The sequence below is a fragment of the Antedon mediterranea genome, chromosome 1, assembly GCF_964355755.1.
Source record: "Antedon mediterranea chromosome 1, ecAntMedi1.1, whole genome shotgun sequence".
Taxonomy (NCBI): domain Eukaryota; kingdom Metazoa; phylum Echinodermata; class Crinoidea; order Comatulida; family Antedonidae; genus Antedon; species Antedon mediterranea.
In genome coordinates, this window is record NC_092670.1 from 10,667,449 (window position 1) to 10,685,771 (window position 18,323).

General features: G+C 31.3%; 1 pseudogene; it reads right to left on the reverse strand.

Annotated features, from left to right (window-relative positions):
• Positions 1-667: 667 nt before the first annotated feature.
• LOC140041260 (angiopoietin-related protein 2 pseudogene) lies at positions 668-8,242 on the reverse strand (annotated as a pseudogene).
• Positions 8,243-18,323: the final 10,081 nt, after the last annotated feature.

Below are 18,323 nucleotides of genomic sequence, written 5' to 3' on the forward strand. Positions count from 1 at the left end.
TAATTTCTTAGATCAAAACCAATATAATAAGATATATAATATGTAGGCCTACATTTATTGTAAGTTTTTATTTAATTTTTAATCATTTCAAAACAAGATTCAATTTAAAAACTACTGCAAATATCCATTGAAAATACTCCTAAAATTAGATTAAGATTTATGATTAGATATCAATTTGATTTTATTAATTAAAAACAACAATAATAATAATGTTACTATTATGCATTTATTAGCATAGTTTTAAAATATTAATTAAATTCTTAATAAAATTAATAATTTTTTTACATTATATTATTTGGTATAATATTTAAAAATGATTAATAACAACAAATTCATTGTTACTATATTATATACTTTAAAATTCAAAATAAAAAATTCCATATAATAAATTTTAAACAAATCACAGTTGATATGACATTGACAATATATTGATTATTAATGTTATAACATTTGGATTATTATAATAAAATAATTATTTAATGATAAGGCAAAATGATATTCAAAAGAAACAAAGAAGAATCTAAATTATTCAATAATTACAGATTCTGATTTGTTATGGTGCTCTTTTAACCATCATCCCTTCAAAAGCATTCCAGTTGATGCCTTTAGAATCATGTGTATCTGGTGTAAGGTAAATCCCATTCAGGTCTGAATCATGAACATTCTCTTATGGTGCTCTTTTAACCATCATCACTGTCTTCTTGAGACTGTTGTTATTATTATCGAAATGATACCAGCTGATGCCTTTATTACCAACTGTACCTGGTGTAAGGTAAAGGCCATTCAGGTTTGAATGATGACAGTTATTGTACCACCAAGCACCTTTGTTATACTCAGCACAGTTACTACCACTATTCTTATCATTGTCTCTATCATACGTTGTAAATTGGTGACCATTGCTGTGTTCCAAAGAATCACCTAAACAAACAAGATAATATTAGATCATCTTTAGTTTACTTCATAAATCTTAAATTAACATTCATTTTTAAATATTTGTTTTTCTTTGTGTTATAAAATAAAAGATATTTGATATACCAAAAGGGAAAATAATAATATACAGTATACCCTAAAATTCGTAATATATTTTATAATTGATTTCATTTATCTGTAAATTGTATGCCATAAATTAAATCATAGCACAATTATATAAATAGTTTTTTTTATATGTACTGTATATATATTTTTTATTAACTATTCTTATATCATAGTTGCTTTATTTTAATATTTTATATATTTTGTTTTGTCATAGTTAATTTTACTTTAAAAGCAATGCATTTAATAATGAAGAAGAAAGAAGAAAACACAAGTTATATGAAACTGTACTAGATTCACACTATGATTTTTAATTTCAATTTCTTTAACTTTATTTTGTGTACTTTTAAATCAGAGTGGTCCTTAGTTGTTATAACTGGCTCCTTTTTGAGGGACCACTGTCTAAAAAATAACTTTAATGTGCGAGTGGGCTATGTTATTGTAAGGTACAAGGAGGATTTTTACAACAAAAATTATTTTGGGTAGAGAATTCTATAATTCTGTAGTTACTGGCAGTAATTATATTTTGTTATATCTAACCTGTTTGTGCAATTATTTAGCAAGCTTGTTTGGATATTAATCATACATATACTGTTGCATTGACTGCCTCATAAATGCCTACTACATTAATCATACACATACTGTTGCATTGACTGCCTCATAAATTCCTACTACATTAATCATACACATACTGTTGCATTGACTGCCTCATAAATGTCTACTACATTAAAACAAAAATCAGTAAATGTAGTTACTGCAGTAAATGCAGTATAATAATTTTAACATGATCTATTGATAAGATAAGTTGTTGTACTGTGGGTATGTGAACATTTTAATAGATTCGTTTCAGGCCTGTAAGAAGGAATTGCGAAGTGGGAGGTCCATCCAAAAATGTACTTTATAGACAGTTTACATTCAAGATGATCACCTTTGGGCTTTACATTATATTTGAGAAGCGACATCAATTGATAATCAAAAAGTATCAAATGATTATCATTTGTTGTTTAAACTTTTAAATATTGTGGTCTAATTATGACATGACTGGCTAAAACATGGGGCTATATGTCACAAAGGCGTAGAAGTTTTTTTTGCATGAGATTCACTTCAATATCATTATTAGAATTGTTTTGTTCCATTTTCAGATGTTTTTAGAAGCTTTTCTTTTAATGTTTGTCCAATTTCTTTAGCTTTAGTATGTTGCGTATACCGTTATTTTTAGTCCTACTGTATGGGCCTTGGCTATGATCCCGGATGTTTATAATATGGTGCCTTGTCAAGAAAAGCGGTCATCTATTTGACCTTTGTAATACAAAAAAATCAATATTTTAAAAAATTAATTTAAACGATCACAAAAGATCTGAAATATCTAAAGGTAACTTTACAGGTTTGATGGTCCTTGACATACAAAAGGCCTTTGATACAGTCAACCATCAGATATTATTGCAAAAACTGGTTCATATGGGCATTGATAAAGAAGAAAGATTGCAAACAAATGACATCAGTAAATGGCGTTCAGTCCCAACCATGTACTATATCTAGCGGAGTTCCCCAAGGTAGCATTTTAGGACCTCTTTTTTATGTTATATGCTGAAGATACAATATTGAAGTCCAAATCTGGCATCATGTAACAACTGGCTTATACTGTAAACAACAAACTATCATTACATCTTGATAAAACTGAGTCAATATTTTTTGGTACTAAAAGAAAACTTAAGAATGTTCTTGATTTTGCTGTTATTTTTAAAACTAAGTTGATATGTAAGAAGAATATGATCTCATATCTTGGTTGTTTGCTTGATGAAGACCTGTCTGGAGAATCTATGGTTCAAAAAGTTCTTGGTAAGAATAATTCAGGACTTAAATTTTTGTATAGACATTCTGCATGTCTAAATTTCTTTTCTCGCAACATTCTATGCTCTGCACTCATTACCTGTCACTTTGATTATGCATGTTGCTCCTGGTTTCCAGCTGTTTCTAAAAAACTTAAACAAAGACTTCAAAACAGTCAAAATAAAGTTGCTAGGTCTATAAAATAAATATATAAATAATCGAGCACATATTGGTAAAGACGAACTGAACCAAATCGGTCAATTATTTTTAGAGGATAGAATTTGCCAACTCAAACTAAATCATGTTCATAAGATTTTTTATGGAAAATCTGTACCTTATTTGACTGAAAAGTTTAAAAGAGTTTCATCTAACCACCTTTATAGGACTAGAAGTAGTGTCAATGGTTTCAGTTCCTAAATCTGATAGTCAAATATCTCAAACTTTTTATTATACAGGCAAAAAATATCCACAAACGGTTTCAGATTTTCACCAACTGTAAGTTAATCTTTGAGAAAATTCTTTCCGATTTTTTCACACTCGATCCCAGGCCAACAATCGAACGGGCCCACCGAGATGGTAAAAGTATGAACGGTAAGCCAAGGCATATCATTGCCCGTTTTCTCTCATACGCTTCTAAGATTGAAGTTATGAAACAACGAAGTTCTGCGCTAGATAGCCAGAAATTTTATATCATAGATGATCTTACTGCTGCCGATCTACTGGAAAAAAAGAAATGGAGATCACAAGTAAAAGAGATGTACAATAAAGGTACCAAGCTTCGTTTTACGGCTGGAAAATGGCGAACTTCAACTGGCATTCCGGTAAACTTTTCGAAATTCCATTGAAATAGTTCCGGTAAACTTTTCGAAATTCCATTGCCATACTAGTGATCGGAATGTTGTTGTAAACACTTGGACTGACTAAGAATCTTTTATCCATTATTTTCCTTACATCTGCATACTTTGCTTAATTTGTACAAGCCACTTGATTGATTTTACATAATAATTTTACAATAGCGTTTTCAGGAGTCTGTTCTCACATAATTGCATTGTCATAAGATGTTTAAATCACTTAAAACCATTTATTCACCTTTGTTTTATTGTTACCCCCCAATTCTTAACTTGTTTCTTTATATTTACGTTCTTGTACTTTTCTGTTTTTACGTAACATTACCAGGCATCTTTTATTACATACTATTGAATAAACTGATCACTACTTCCCAAAGCAGACCTAGTATTGATTTATGTAAGCTCCCTACGTATTTACCTGCTAATAAACCCCCTAATGTAAAAGAATGGGAAATGTACAATCAATTAAGAAAAGTTAAAGTAAAAAAGTCCCCGGGCCCTGATAATGTGCCTAACAGATTAATAAGAGATTTTGCATGCGAACTAAGCATCCCTATGACTAATATCTTAAATGCCTCCCTCAGTGAGGGTCATGTCCCAACTATGTGGAAAGATGCTATTGTTACTCCGGTTCCCAAAGAAAATGGTTGTACTAGGGTTGACAAATTTCGACCAATCTCACTTACATGTATCCTAGCTAAGGTAGCTGAGGGCTTCATTAAAAAATGGCTCTTAACAGATATCGAGAAAAATCTTGATAACAACCAATATGGTTGCCGTAAACACTTTTCTACAACCCATAATTTGGTTGATCTACTAAATGTGTTCTATGAAGGTAGTAACATTCCCAAATCTGTTGGTCAGTTAGTTTTAACTGACTTTAGTAAAGCATTCGATTGTGTTGACCACACAATAGCAGTTTCTAAATTAGTAACACTTGGTTGTAGACAACAAGTACGCTATAAATCCACCTTATCAATGAGTGTTAATCTAACATGTGGCGTCCCTCAAGGTACGCTCCTTGGGCCTATGATCTTTCTTGCTCTAATTAATGATGCCATGCAAGACTCGCCATGTAAAACTTTGAAATATGTAGATGATTTGTGCATAGGACAGATAGTAAAAAAGGATGTAATTTCCTCAATTCAGAATGATGTTGCTTTACTGAATGTATGGTCTAATGAAAACAAACTAAAACTTAACCCAACTAAATGTAAAACTATGTATTTTAACTTTCAAAGAAATCAATATGAACATGAACCCCTTTTCATTGGTAATGCTACAATTGAAATCGTTAATGAAACTAAGTTACTAGGTTTATGGATACAAGCTAACCTCAATTGGGACCGTAACGTTAAAGAAATTGTATCCAAAGCCAGCAGACGTCTGCATATATTATGTAGATTAAGAAAGTTCAATCTTCCGAAATTTGATCTTGTAGATGTATTTAAGAGTTACATAAGACCAAGTGTTGAATATGCTGTCCCAGTATGGCATTCTAGTCTCACTAAGAAACAAAGTGATATGATAGAATCTGTCCAAAAAAGGGCTTGCAGAATAATATTGTGTAATGACTACATATGTTATGACCAAGCACTCAATGATCTTTCTTTATACACTTTATCTGATAGAAGGCGTAATCTATGCTATAAGTTTGCTCTGAATTGTTCAAAAAGTATTCATTTTGGAAAATGGTTTCCAGTGAAGAATGTAAGTAACATGAAACTACAGTAAGACGTGTAAAGTATCAACAACCCAAATGCAGAGTTGAAAGATATAGAAAAAGTGCAATACCATACCTTATCTCGCTTCTAAATGAATAATCAGTATATATCACCCAGTACAGCTTTGCGATTCTTATTGATGCTTTTAGGTGTTTTTTTCTTTTCTATTTTAATATTTTAAGCTAAACTTTTTGAATGTTCCTGTATTGTATTTCTTGTGTAAATTGCCTCCTTTTTTATATTTTTTTATCATTGGTTTTGTACTTTTATACAAATTTTAATATTGAACAAATGTAAATGTCTTTGTAATTCAGCTAAGGCTGCGATAATGATATTGAAATAAATGAAATGAAAAAAAAAAAAAATTATGTACCGAATTTAGCAAGCTTGTTTGGATATTAATCATACACATACTGTTGCCTCGACTGCCTCATAAATGCCTACTACATTAATCATACATATACTGCTGCCTCGACTGCCTCATAAATGCCTACTACATTAATCATACACATACTGTTGCATTGACTGCCTCATAAATGCCTACATTAATCATACACATACTGTTGTATTGACTGCCTCATAAATGCCTACTACATTAATCATACACATACTGTTGCATTGACTGCCTCATAAATGCCTACTACATTAATCATACACATACTGTTGCATTGACTGCCTCATAAATGCCTACTACATTAATCATACACATACTGTTGCATTAACTGCCTCATAAATGCCTACTACATTAATCATACACATACTGTTGCATTAACTGCCTCATAAATGCCTACTACATTAATCATACACATACTGTTACATTAACTGCCCCATAAATGCCTACTACAACATTAATCATAAACATACTGTTGCATTGACTGCCTCATAAATGTCTACTACATTAAAACAAACTAAAATCAGTAAATGTAGTTACTGCAGTAAATGCAGTATAATAATTTTAAAATTATACCTATTGAATGTCCTTTGACCTTGTGAGTTGTTGCATTACAGAATAGAAGTTGTTGTTGTACTGTGAGTGCATTTGAACATGTTAGATTTGTTTCAGGCCCGTAAGAACCAATTTTGAAGTGGGAGGTCATCCAAAAATTTACGTTATAGAGTGTTTAGAGAGTACTTTGCATTCACCTTTGGGCTTTACATTATGTGAGACGTGGATAATAAAAAAATATCAAATGATTAGTATTTGTTGTTTAAACTTTTAAATATTGTGGTCTAATTATGACATGACTGGTGAAAACATGGGGCTATTTCACAGAGGCGTAGAATTATTTTGCATGAGATTCACGTCAATATCATTATTAGAATTGTTTTGTTCTACTTTTCAGATGTTTTTAGAGGCTTTTCTTTAAACATTTGTCCAATTTCTTTAAGCTTTAGTATGTTGCATATACCGTTATTTTTAGTCCTACTGTATGGGCCTTGGCTATGATACCGGATTTTATAATATAATGGCTTGTCAAGAAAAGCGGTAATCTATTTGGCCTTTGTAATACAAAAAATAGCTATATATTAAGCTAAATTAGGCCTAAGACTAAAATATCAACAAACGAAAAGTTATTCACGAAAAATGTTGTACCTGAAAACGTTATTTGCAGTATTAATTTGAAATCAGTTTCTTTTATTTCTAACCTAAATAATTTCCAAATATTTTGGTCAAATTCAATTTCCGTTCTTTTATTTGATATTTTTTACATGATTTGCAAATAGAAATAAAATTTATTGCAAAATCAAAAATACAGAGATATGTGGTCAAGGACCACTTCATTAAATTTTGGAGGCAATCCGGACCACGCTCTTAATTCTGGACCACTTTTTAGTATTATTTTCAAATCTTCAGATGTTAAAAGATAAGACAGAATTTTCAAAAGCCGGCAAGCAGTCTAAAAGTAACAAGTAAACTGGAATTGGATTGTCCAAAAACCTCATTTTTGTACAAGAGGCAAGAGTTATAATTTGTGATTTGTAATTTTAAAACATAATTTTATTTAATGTACAGTTTTTTTGATACGAGTAGTTTTAAAAAACCTATTTTTTTACAAATGTATTGAATGCACTAACCTGCAGTTCCTGTTTATCCACTGATTGTCAACTTATAGTTAGAGTCCTCAGGACCAATGCCAAAGTGAGAATATCTTGCAAACTTCATTTTGTCTAAGTGGTCCCTCATCTCTACTAAGAGCTCAAAACCTCCGTCAGATGTTATACGATTGATTTGTTCGTTACCAAGCCAGAACTCTGTGTTCACATTTCCAAAACCCTCTTTGTATTCTAACCAATTACGGTAGAAATCAACTGATCCATCTTGTCTTCTCTGTATAACCTGATAATGAAATGATCTATACTCTAAAGACTTACTAAAACATTGATGGCAAGCCCATCAACTGGAGTAAATGGAAATAAATGAATTAAGAACCTGACCACTAATATTACGATGAAGGTACCATGTGTAAACTTGTGTATTTAACATTAATATAATGAACGCCGAACACTTGGACAGTAATCCGTGGATTAGCTTACCACTTGCGTGAACCACGCCAGTCTTGTGCCGTACATGTGAACGTACCCTTAGCAGGGAGTTGTACTCCCTGCCCTTAGTAAGCTCTGCCAAGGCTTTTGGAATTGCACTTGCTGATATCTTTGAATAGGTTGGCCTATACTTACCGTCCAACCTCCATCTTTTCTCATGTCACAGTATACAATTAACCGTGGACCTCCATCAATTTGCCGTATCACATATTCACCACTCACAGCATAAGGATAATGTTGTAAAATGTCACCACAGTCCCTCATAAAACACTCTAAAATTGCACAGTTGGCATTGGCATTACACGATCACATTTTGTTTTGAATACGCAATATTTCAACATAAATTGTGAAGGTTTTATTCAGTGATGTAGCCACAAGAAATAAAGTGGTGCGGTTGTTGCAAGAAAAAGGAACACTCCCATGTGCAGCCCATGGTTGTCAAAGGCCTGTGGTGAAAAAGTGGTCAGTTTGAAACCGTACCTACCTGCCCTGTTATTTCAAAGTATTTTTTAACAAAAAGGTTGTTAATAATGTTAGCATACAATTCATTTTTTTAAAAGAGGATTTAATTTAAGTTTTTTCAACTTGTTTGCATTGTCGTGAGATGTTTTCCAAGTGATTGTACTAACGTTCTTGTGACCAATGAATCATTCATTCATAGAAAGTACTGATGTAGAAGTCGGCGACTCTACAATGGACCAGAGACCTGAGTTGTATATTTTTTTTGTCTCCATTTTTCGTTTAAATACTTTACTTACTTGGAGGAATTGGTAGACACACGTCATCCTGACATGAGTGAAAGGTAGCCAGTACAGCTAACATACAGCAGATCATGAATGCTTTAGAATACGTTTTACGCCGTGGTTAGGATTCCGGTACCGGAACTCAACTTCCCACCGTTATGGAATCCGACACGCTATTGCGCATGCCCAGAGCGAAGTAATTATAGCTTGCACTAGTGCCACAGACCACGCACCACATTACCCGAGAGTCGGAGTGTTAACTAGGGATGTACTGTGTAGCCAAAGATAGTGTCACTATCTTTGTTGTGGCCTAGTTAGTCGTCGCGCAGGGGAGAGAGCGATGGATGAAACTTGGCCTAGGCCATACATGAATTAATAATTACGCCACGCGTTAAAATAATTATTATGATATGCGTATTTCAAGAAATGTACGAAAATGAATAGCGTAGCGTTGCGAAACCGACTTCTTCCGAACAGTTTTTTTTTCACATCCGCCCGGCGGCTGCTGTCAACAAATCAACTTGTATACGATTGCATGATGTTATGTACAGTATATAAGTGCGTTATATAAAATCTTTTATTTTGTACTTGAAAAATCATAAAAATTAAAACTAGTCATGTAATTATAATTCATAATTATATAAAGTTTATATATGAATTAAGCAACGACTTTTTTAATTACGAAATAAATAGGCCCAATGGTCACATCTAGCTGGTAGGCCTACTAGTATTAGTAGGCATGTAGGCCGGCTAGTTCGCCATGGCGCAGCTATTAAAATGATCGATCGCTGTAAAGCTTGGTTCCCACTAGAACGTAACGCAAGTGTTTTAACCAATGACAAGCGAAGTTATAGACAGTTAGCAATCACAAGCGAATAAGCCATCGCTTGTGATTGGTCAATTCACTTGCGTTACGTCCTTGTGTCGATAGTGGGAACCACGCTTTAGTCTGTAGACAAAAATAGAGTCGCTGATTACCTCGCTCTGGGCATGCGCAATAGCGTGTCGGATTCCCTAACGCTGGGCAGTTGAGTTCCGGTGCCGGAATCCTAACCACGGCGTTCATTTTATGTTACATTTCTTGAAAGCTCACTAAATACAATTGACAGGTTATTTTCATTTAACTAGATTAGAAAAGTATGCAGTCAAACGACAAGTATTATGTTGTATTTTCACCTGATCTACCTTGCAGTGTATTAGAAATCGCCAAGTTTCTAGCCATAGGCAAGTTACTATCACATGTCTAATAGAGTGTTGTTTTGTCTCATATTTGATCAATTGATAATTTTCAAAATAAAATCCATTTTACATACTTGTTTATTTGCCATAATAAATACTATTTTTAAAGTTCATTAATTTTTACAATTATGAAAGTATTAACATTTCAATTGATACTTTGGAAAAAAAAGTGACCAATAAAGAAATTAAATCTAATAATAGCAATAGCATATTTCTAGGTAACTTTGATTGTTATATTCTATAGGCATTCTCACCTTTAAATGGCTGACCAGTAAAAATATTAAAAATAGAAGTTTAATTTTATATTGTTCTTTGTTGTTGTTCTTTTAGGCTTGAAGCTTCTTGGATAAGGACTATAAACCATAGGTCCAGTGTACACAACTTGCTCGTGTGCACTTTAAAGAACCTAGTACATCTTTCGAGACGAGTAGGGGGTTACCCCGGTGTATTAGTACATCACAGCCACTGATTACCAACTGGGCCCTCTGGGAGACCAGTCTTTGACTGAAGAGGTTAGCCAGTATAAATATATATTTCAATCAAGCCTACATATCACATGTTAAATGTTTAAAAAATAAGCATTATTATACTGTAATTGTGGGTGTCTTCCATTGTGTCCTAACCAGCTGGTTTATACTGAGATATTTCAAAGTAAGTTATAATAAGTTCTAAACTTACTTATATAATAATTTTAGTAGTATTTTTTTTTTTTCAAAAGTCAATTTGTGCTGTATTTTGACAATTGTACGGCCATGGAAAACCCTTTTTGTGAAGTAACTTATGTCATTTGAAGTGTACAGAGGTCATAATTGATTTGTCTCTAGTTTTTTTCCAAGCATAGTTTATTCCATTTCCTTGTGACAATGTGGCAGCACTAAAAAAATAATTCAATATTCCAATATTCTCTTTTATTATATTATATGGTGATGATATTGTTCAACAAAGTGCTTATTTTGTATCCCATTCCATTCCATCATTGTATTGTATTTGTATATGTTTTGTTTTATTTTGGAATAAAAATGTTTATGATTGATTGATTGAAAATAAATGATTATTGTCCCATACCGAATTACCTCTTTCAATCTCTTTTAGAAGACTGTTTATACAATACAGAACAACAGTTATTTAAACAGCTACAACGATTCTGCAGAACACCAAATATTGTACGTAACTATGACAGAAGTACACTGAATGAAATCACTGCAAAATGTAGCTGAACATCTCTCAAGCAACAATATCTATCAGTGCTTTCAAGTCAAGAATCATAATGGTGTATCACAATTTTCAAGATACGTAATTGGCTTGAATGGTAAATGAACTTATAATATTTATAATAAGAATTTAGTTGAAATGCGCTGATACTGCGATATGAATGTTTATATTAACATTTTGATTACTTGAATACTGCCATATAGCCAATGACTGCTCTACTAGGCAAAAAAACATGTTAAATGGCTTTAAAATAGCTCGCATTTTAATTTCTAAATGCTCCAGCATGTCAGTTGTGGAAAAATATCCAGTCATCAAAGTGTTGGTAAATGGCTCTTTGGAGAAATTAACAATAAACAAAATGATCGGTCCGGTTGGCGAAAGATCCAACTTCAAGAATAGATCTCTGAAAGGTCATATATTTCATTGGGATCATCCATAATCAAATGAGGATTACTATCAAGTATAGATAGAAGGCAATGTTGTTGTATCAATGCCAATCTTTTTTTATTTATTTTACAGTGTGTTGTAATGTGTTTTGAATAGTTTGATTATTTCATTAGGTTTTTGAATCCTTAATTGAGAAAATATGGGTCGCGATTTATTATCAATTATACACTGATCTAAGATGTGAATGTTCTCAGTTTTGTAGAATCTACAAAACTGATACTTTAAATCTACAGATTTTCTCTGTGTTGAAGCGAGTAGCGCACCGACACAATTGGGAATCAACGACGGGGCAATGGCCGCTTTTGACACATCGTTAATATACAAGTGAGGAATCCTATGACATGGATTTACCTACCAACTGGTTCTACGGATTCTGTAGTTTGCAAAAGAGTATGTAACTTAACTGAAAAACAGTGAACTTTGATGTACCGGCAGTGGGAACTTTACAATGAACATTGAGTAGAAGAAAGTCCAGCCCAAATGATGTTATACTCATAGTATTATTCAGGTCCTAGCCAGGGGAAAATTTATGGTTCGGGAGAACCCCTTGACGTTAGCATTGAACGCAATTTAAGCTATCCTTAGTCGCTTGTGTTTACCTGTGAAAAAAGTATGCTACAATCAAAATGTTATTTGCAAGTGTGCTATTATTATCATTTTCGGCCAACTAGTGGTGCCATTTATCATGATTTTACGTGCAAGATTACCATTTCCGGTCATCTAGGATTGTCATTTAACAAAATTCGCTTTGCTACAGGCCCCACTACATGAAAAATGAAAGTTTTTCTTAAATTTACTTTCACCTTGACCTTGAAAAATACATCAACATTCATCTTGTGTTGCTTATGTCAGTAATTTCTTTGATCAAAATCAATATATTAAGATATATAATATGTAGCCCTACATTCATTGTAAGTTTTTATTTCATTTTTAATCATTTCAAAACAAGATTCAACACATCATTTAACAACTGCAGTGAATATATATTATTTAAAATACTCCTAAAATTTGATTAAACTACTAATTATCATTAATGAAAATATAAGAAATACTGATTTATGATTAGATATCAATTTGATTTTATTGATAATTAAAAGCAATGAATAATAGTAATGTTATTTTTGAATAAATTGAAATAATAATAAAATCGATAATTTTATAAAATAAATTTAAACAAATCACATTTTTGGAAATATTATTTGACTATTAATTTTATAACATTTTGAATAAATAACTAGCTTTTATTATAATAAATTAATAATTTAATGATAAAGCAAAATGATATTTAAAAGAAACAAAGAGGAATCTTTGTTATTCCTATTACTATTATTATTCATAAGTCAAATTATTCAATAATTACAGATTCTAATTTCTTTTATGCTGCTCTCTTAACTATCATAACTGTTGTTTTATTTTTAATATTTTGATAGCAAGTCCGGCCTAGGCAGGCAGGAATTCAACGTGAATATGGAACCAATAGATAGATAGAAAGTTTCAATTTTTTCTCAAGTTCTTGAGTGCAGATCAATTGTCAAAAAAAAAGTGAAAATTATTATGTGCAAAAGGAAATGTCTCTAAAAAAATGTTCAGCTCTAATAAGCAAATAAGTTTAGCGGTAGGATTGCAACAATTAGGCCTATTCACAGAGTGAAGCATTACATTTGTTGATACAAACAATTTCCTAGGCAGAATTAATAGCAACAAAATATACCCATCAATGATGATGTGAATATCCATATAAAAAATACTGTTTTTATTTAATAAAGGAGTTTGCAAAGTTGTATACTTACGCTTTTTGACCAGGACCTAAAGGAAAATGAAATAAAGTATAGTAGTAGTTCAACATTTATTTATTTCTATCAATGGTACAATGATAAGAAATCATATAAAAACATTGTAATATTAAACAATAGGCCTACAACAATATCATATCTTGCAAGAAGAAATTACTTGAAGGAAATGTAATGAAATTGTTAGCCCCATCAGTTTGAAGTCACGCCCACTATGTAGTTGCATATCAACGCAAGATTAGACGTAATTATGGTCCTTGTATGTAAAAATGTAAAACTTTTACCAATACATTATTCATTTTATTGCCAATATATTCAGTTTTTCTGTGATTCTTAATACATTATTTTTATTTACTAAATTATTTACTAAATAAAGTTAGCTGTTTCAGGTCAATCTATAAACATAAAACACGCTATCAATTTAATGTATTGAACCCGAGATAAAATAACAAGCTGAACAAACAATTCTGAAAATTTGTAAACTTTAAACTCAATTTTATAATTACATTAGATAGCACAATCAAACTAAATCGTACCAATTAGTCAATTAAAAAAAATTGGATCTAAATTTGACTGGTAACAGATTTACAAACTTTTGAAGGCCTAATAGAAACACCTGTACATGCATCTATTGAACTAATTTTTGTTTTTGTTGAAACATATTAAAACACATTAAAGTTGTTCATTTCATGAGTACTCAATTAATCAGTTGATGCTCAGAACATCACTCACCTGATTAATGTGATTCAAATGAGACGCTTGAATGTTGTTGTTTTCAACTGATGTTTCTTCCAGTATTTTTTTACTGATTTGACAAACACGATATTTCTGGTTATAGTTGACCGACAAGCAATATAATTTCTCGGAACATTCCAGCAAACAATTTACACGGCTTATATTCTTCAACTCGTAACTCCAACCATCAAGAGCCTGGCCTCGTATAACTGTATAAAATGAATTGGTCGAAAGAACACTGACGACAAAGGGCAGAAGAAAGACAATCAAAATAGTATGCATTGCGACGTTTTAGAAATGTGTTTCTGTACAGTTTTGGTGTCAATGAATTTCTTAGTTTATACTAATATGAACTGTTCCATCATCCAACCACTTCAATAGACAACTCAGTGCACCAATCAAAACGGTGATAGTAATATATGATTTACATAATAATGTATGAACAAAAATTAAGAATATAGAAGATACATTCATTGCATTTTTAAAAATAAATTTGGTGATATTGAGCTTCATGTGTCTAGGTAGGCTTCAACTTCATCGTTATGAGTTCTCACAATCATCATGTAGATTATTATGGAAATAATTCAGCAACAATGTCGTGTGAATGAAATATTGTCCCTGTAGTGAAATATACTTAATACATTCATTCATTTTAAAGTACTGTATATGCATTTAATTTACCATTTAATGTGTACCTCTGTTGTAATAAAATCACAGCCATGCTTTAAAGCTAACATAATTAAAACAATAATGAAAATATTAACAATCATATATCAACAAAACGATTTTTACAGAATGATCCACAAAGATATTCGGGAGTTATCCATGTTGAACACCCTTTAATGACCTAATATATGTACGTTATCCATTACATTTGTTGTCGTTCTCCAGCTCTGTAATTTTGATTCCAATATTTACAGTTACATTTTCTATGGTTACATCGTTATTGTACAAATCTAATTATTTTATTAATAAAAACGATAAATAAAACGATTAATAATAATAATGTTAATTTTATATATGTATGAGCATAATATTTTGATAAATTATTGTAAACACAGTTGTGAACATATTATTAGATATCCTCGTGTATAATCCCACCCCTACTGATTTTACAAACAGGCATATCTCCGGGTATAGTCCCAGTATTGACTTTTGGCCACTTCAGATGAGTTTTTACAATAAATGCTTAACAGTTATTTTTTTTCATAAAGTGGTTTACCCGGGTATAGTCTCATGCCCAAAGTCGGCCCAACTTCGTGTTTTAGCGGCATGAAATTATACCAGAGGATATATGGTAATAATAAAAACATGTTCATTGTTAAAAGTATCTATATATAAATTATGGTTAATTCTGACATAGGCGAGCACAATGCAAAAACTTCGGTACAAATCTCCGCCTTGGATACCTACCTTATCTATCTGAGATGTACCGCGAAACGTAGATTTGATAACATTAGTGTTCACGGCGACGCTATTGTTCCATATTTCTATCTTAGGAAGATATTATAAAGAGTTTTTTAACACAATTTATGATTTCAACATTAGATTTTCATCTCAATTTCAATTCTTCCCGGTCAAAGTAATTTCCGGGTTTAAGATAAGTTCACCTGGCAACAACCTGGTATCAAATATTTTCTCTCTTTTATACACAAGGGAGCAGTTAAAATAATAGATTTGACCCTAAAGGTGACTGGAGACAGGCACTTTCCATCAATCAATACAGTGTCCCTTAAGTTGGCCATTAGTCATTTCCATTTCAGTTTTTTGTTTATTTTAAAACATACCGCGCGTGTGTGAAGGTACAGTAGTTAAATAATAGGAATTATACTGCAAATTAATAAATATCAAATTAAATATACGCCATAAAGAATCAGAATATATTGTGGGGAATAGTATTATAAAATTACATAGGGAGATTTGATGATAAGACATTTTTCGAGTGAAATCCCGATAGCTGAGCTTTATTGAGTAAGCTTGCAGGAATAACTGTAGGCTATCTTCCTGTGTCCCGTTAGGACCGAGATGTCTGCCCATGTTGCAAGCCGTAATGTCTTCTTTCTTGGGCCCACTCTGTCACGGCAGTTAGTTTCAAAAGATGATTAAATTAAATAATGTATTAATAATTATTAGGATGGTATTCATTTGAATAAACGCCTCTCCAATAAAACATCACTTTGAATAATAACCCCCCCCCCCAACCCAACTATCTAATAAACGTCCATCCACATATTTATAACAACACAATTATACTATTTGTAGTAGAATTCACCGCACTGTTATTTACAATTTACCAAGCATTTGTTATTCTTTTTTAGCACTTTTCATATCTATTAGAGGATTTCATTTGATTATAAATGTTACCATATTATTAAAACTACAAAATTTAACATATATCCCTCGAATATGCACCTCCCTCAAATGACCTCCGCCTCCCCAAAGGGCCCTACCAAACAAAAAAAACTATACTTTAAAATGTTATTAATTATCTAAAACACTGTGAAACAAAGTAGTTTAGATTTACGAATGTCAAGCATTTTCAATAATGGTAACCGACAGAAAAACGTATAAGGAGAACATTATCATTCCGAGAACCATCGTCTACACCTCCTAGAGGGGGAGCGAGCGAAGCGAGCTCACCCTCTAGTTATAACAATTAAAATAATAGTAAATCAATACAAAAATAAATCACAGTTTATTTGATGGGACAATGTTTGATTTAGAACATTTGGATTAAGTAACTAGCCTTTATTATAATTTAATGATAAGGCTATAATGTATAATAGATCTGAGAAACAAAATAGAAATCTATCCTTATTCCCTTTATTCATAAGTCAAATTATTTATTTATTTATTTATTTATTTACCAGATTTCTATAGCGCCCTTTTCATGAAAACTCATGCTCAAAGGCGCTTCACATCATAAAGACAAACATCATAAGCAATAATTATAAAAGTAACCTCAAATTATACGAAATAAGATTTCTTAAACTAAGTTATAAATATTCTTACTGTACATTAATTAAAATCGCATAAAATAGAAAAATAAAATGAACGATATACAAAATAGGTCGGAATTTCTTAAACTACGATTACAAAAATACAATTTATTTACATATTAATTATTATTTAATTTATTTATTTATTTATTTATTTATTTATTTTTTTAAATTTTAATTTAATTTAATTAAATTGATTAAAAATTAAAAATATTATTGCACAATAATTGACCAAACAAATTGCAGTAGAAAAATACAAGATTACAAAAATAGGCATCAATATACTATATTCAAATTGAAATCAATCATTGTTGTAGTATGACACAAATAAGTGTGTTTTAAGTTCCCCCTTAAAAATGTTCAAGGAAGAAGCACTGCGGAGCTGGTATGGAAGAGCATTCCATAGAGTCGGCGCGGCCTTCATGAAACACCTTTCACCATACGATTTGTTTTTAACTCTAGGAACACATAAAGTAAAAGAATCCTGTGATCGTAATGGCCTATTTGGTTGATAAAGACAAACATCATAAGCAATAATTACAAAAGTAACCTCAAATTATACGAAATGAGATTTCTTAAACTAAGTTATAAATATTCTTACTGTACATTAATTAAAATCGCATAAAATAGAAAAATAAAATGAACGATATACAAAATAGGTCAGAATTTCTTAAACTACGATTACAAAAATACATTTTATTTATTACATAATTAAAACAATAATGAAAATATTAACAATCATATATCAACAAAACGATTTTTACAGAATGATCCACAAAGATATTCGGGAGTTATCCATGTTGAACACCCTTTAATGACCTAATATACGTTATCCATTACATTTGTTGTCGTTCTCCAGCTCTGTAATTTTGATTCCAATATTTACAGTTACATTTTCTATGGTTACATCGTTATTGTACAAATCTAATTAATTTTCAAAGAAAAATAAAGAATTTATCATGTCATGTATAATAATAATAATAAATCAACCACCTTCTGAAAATGATTAATACGGCGCTTTATTAAAAGTGTTCATTGTATCATTAACTCATAAGATTATTGTTGAATATGTATTATAGTTATGTATTCTGAGATCGTACAAGGTCGCAAAATATAATACTGTATTTGGGTGTATTATGCTGTGAAAAGTACTGCAATTGTGTAATTCTAATCAAAATTA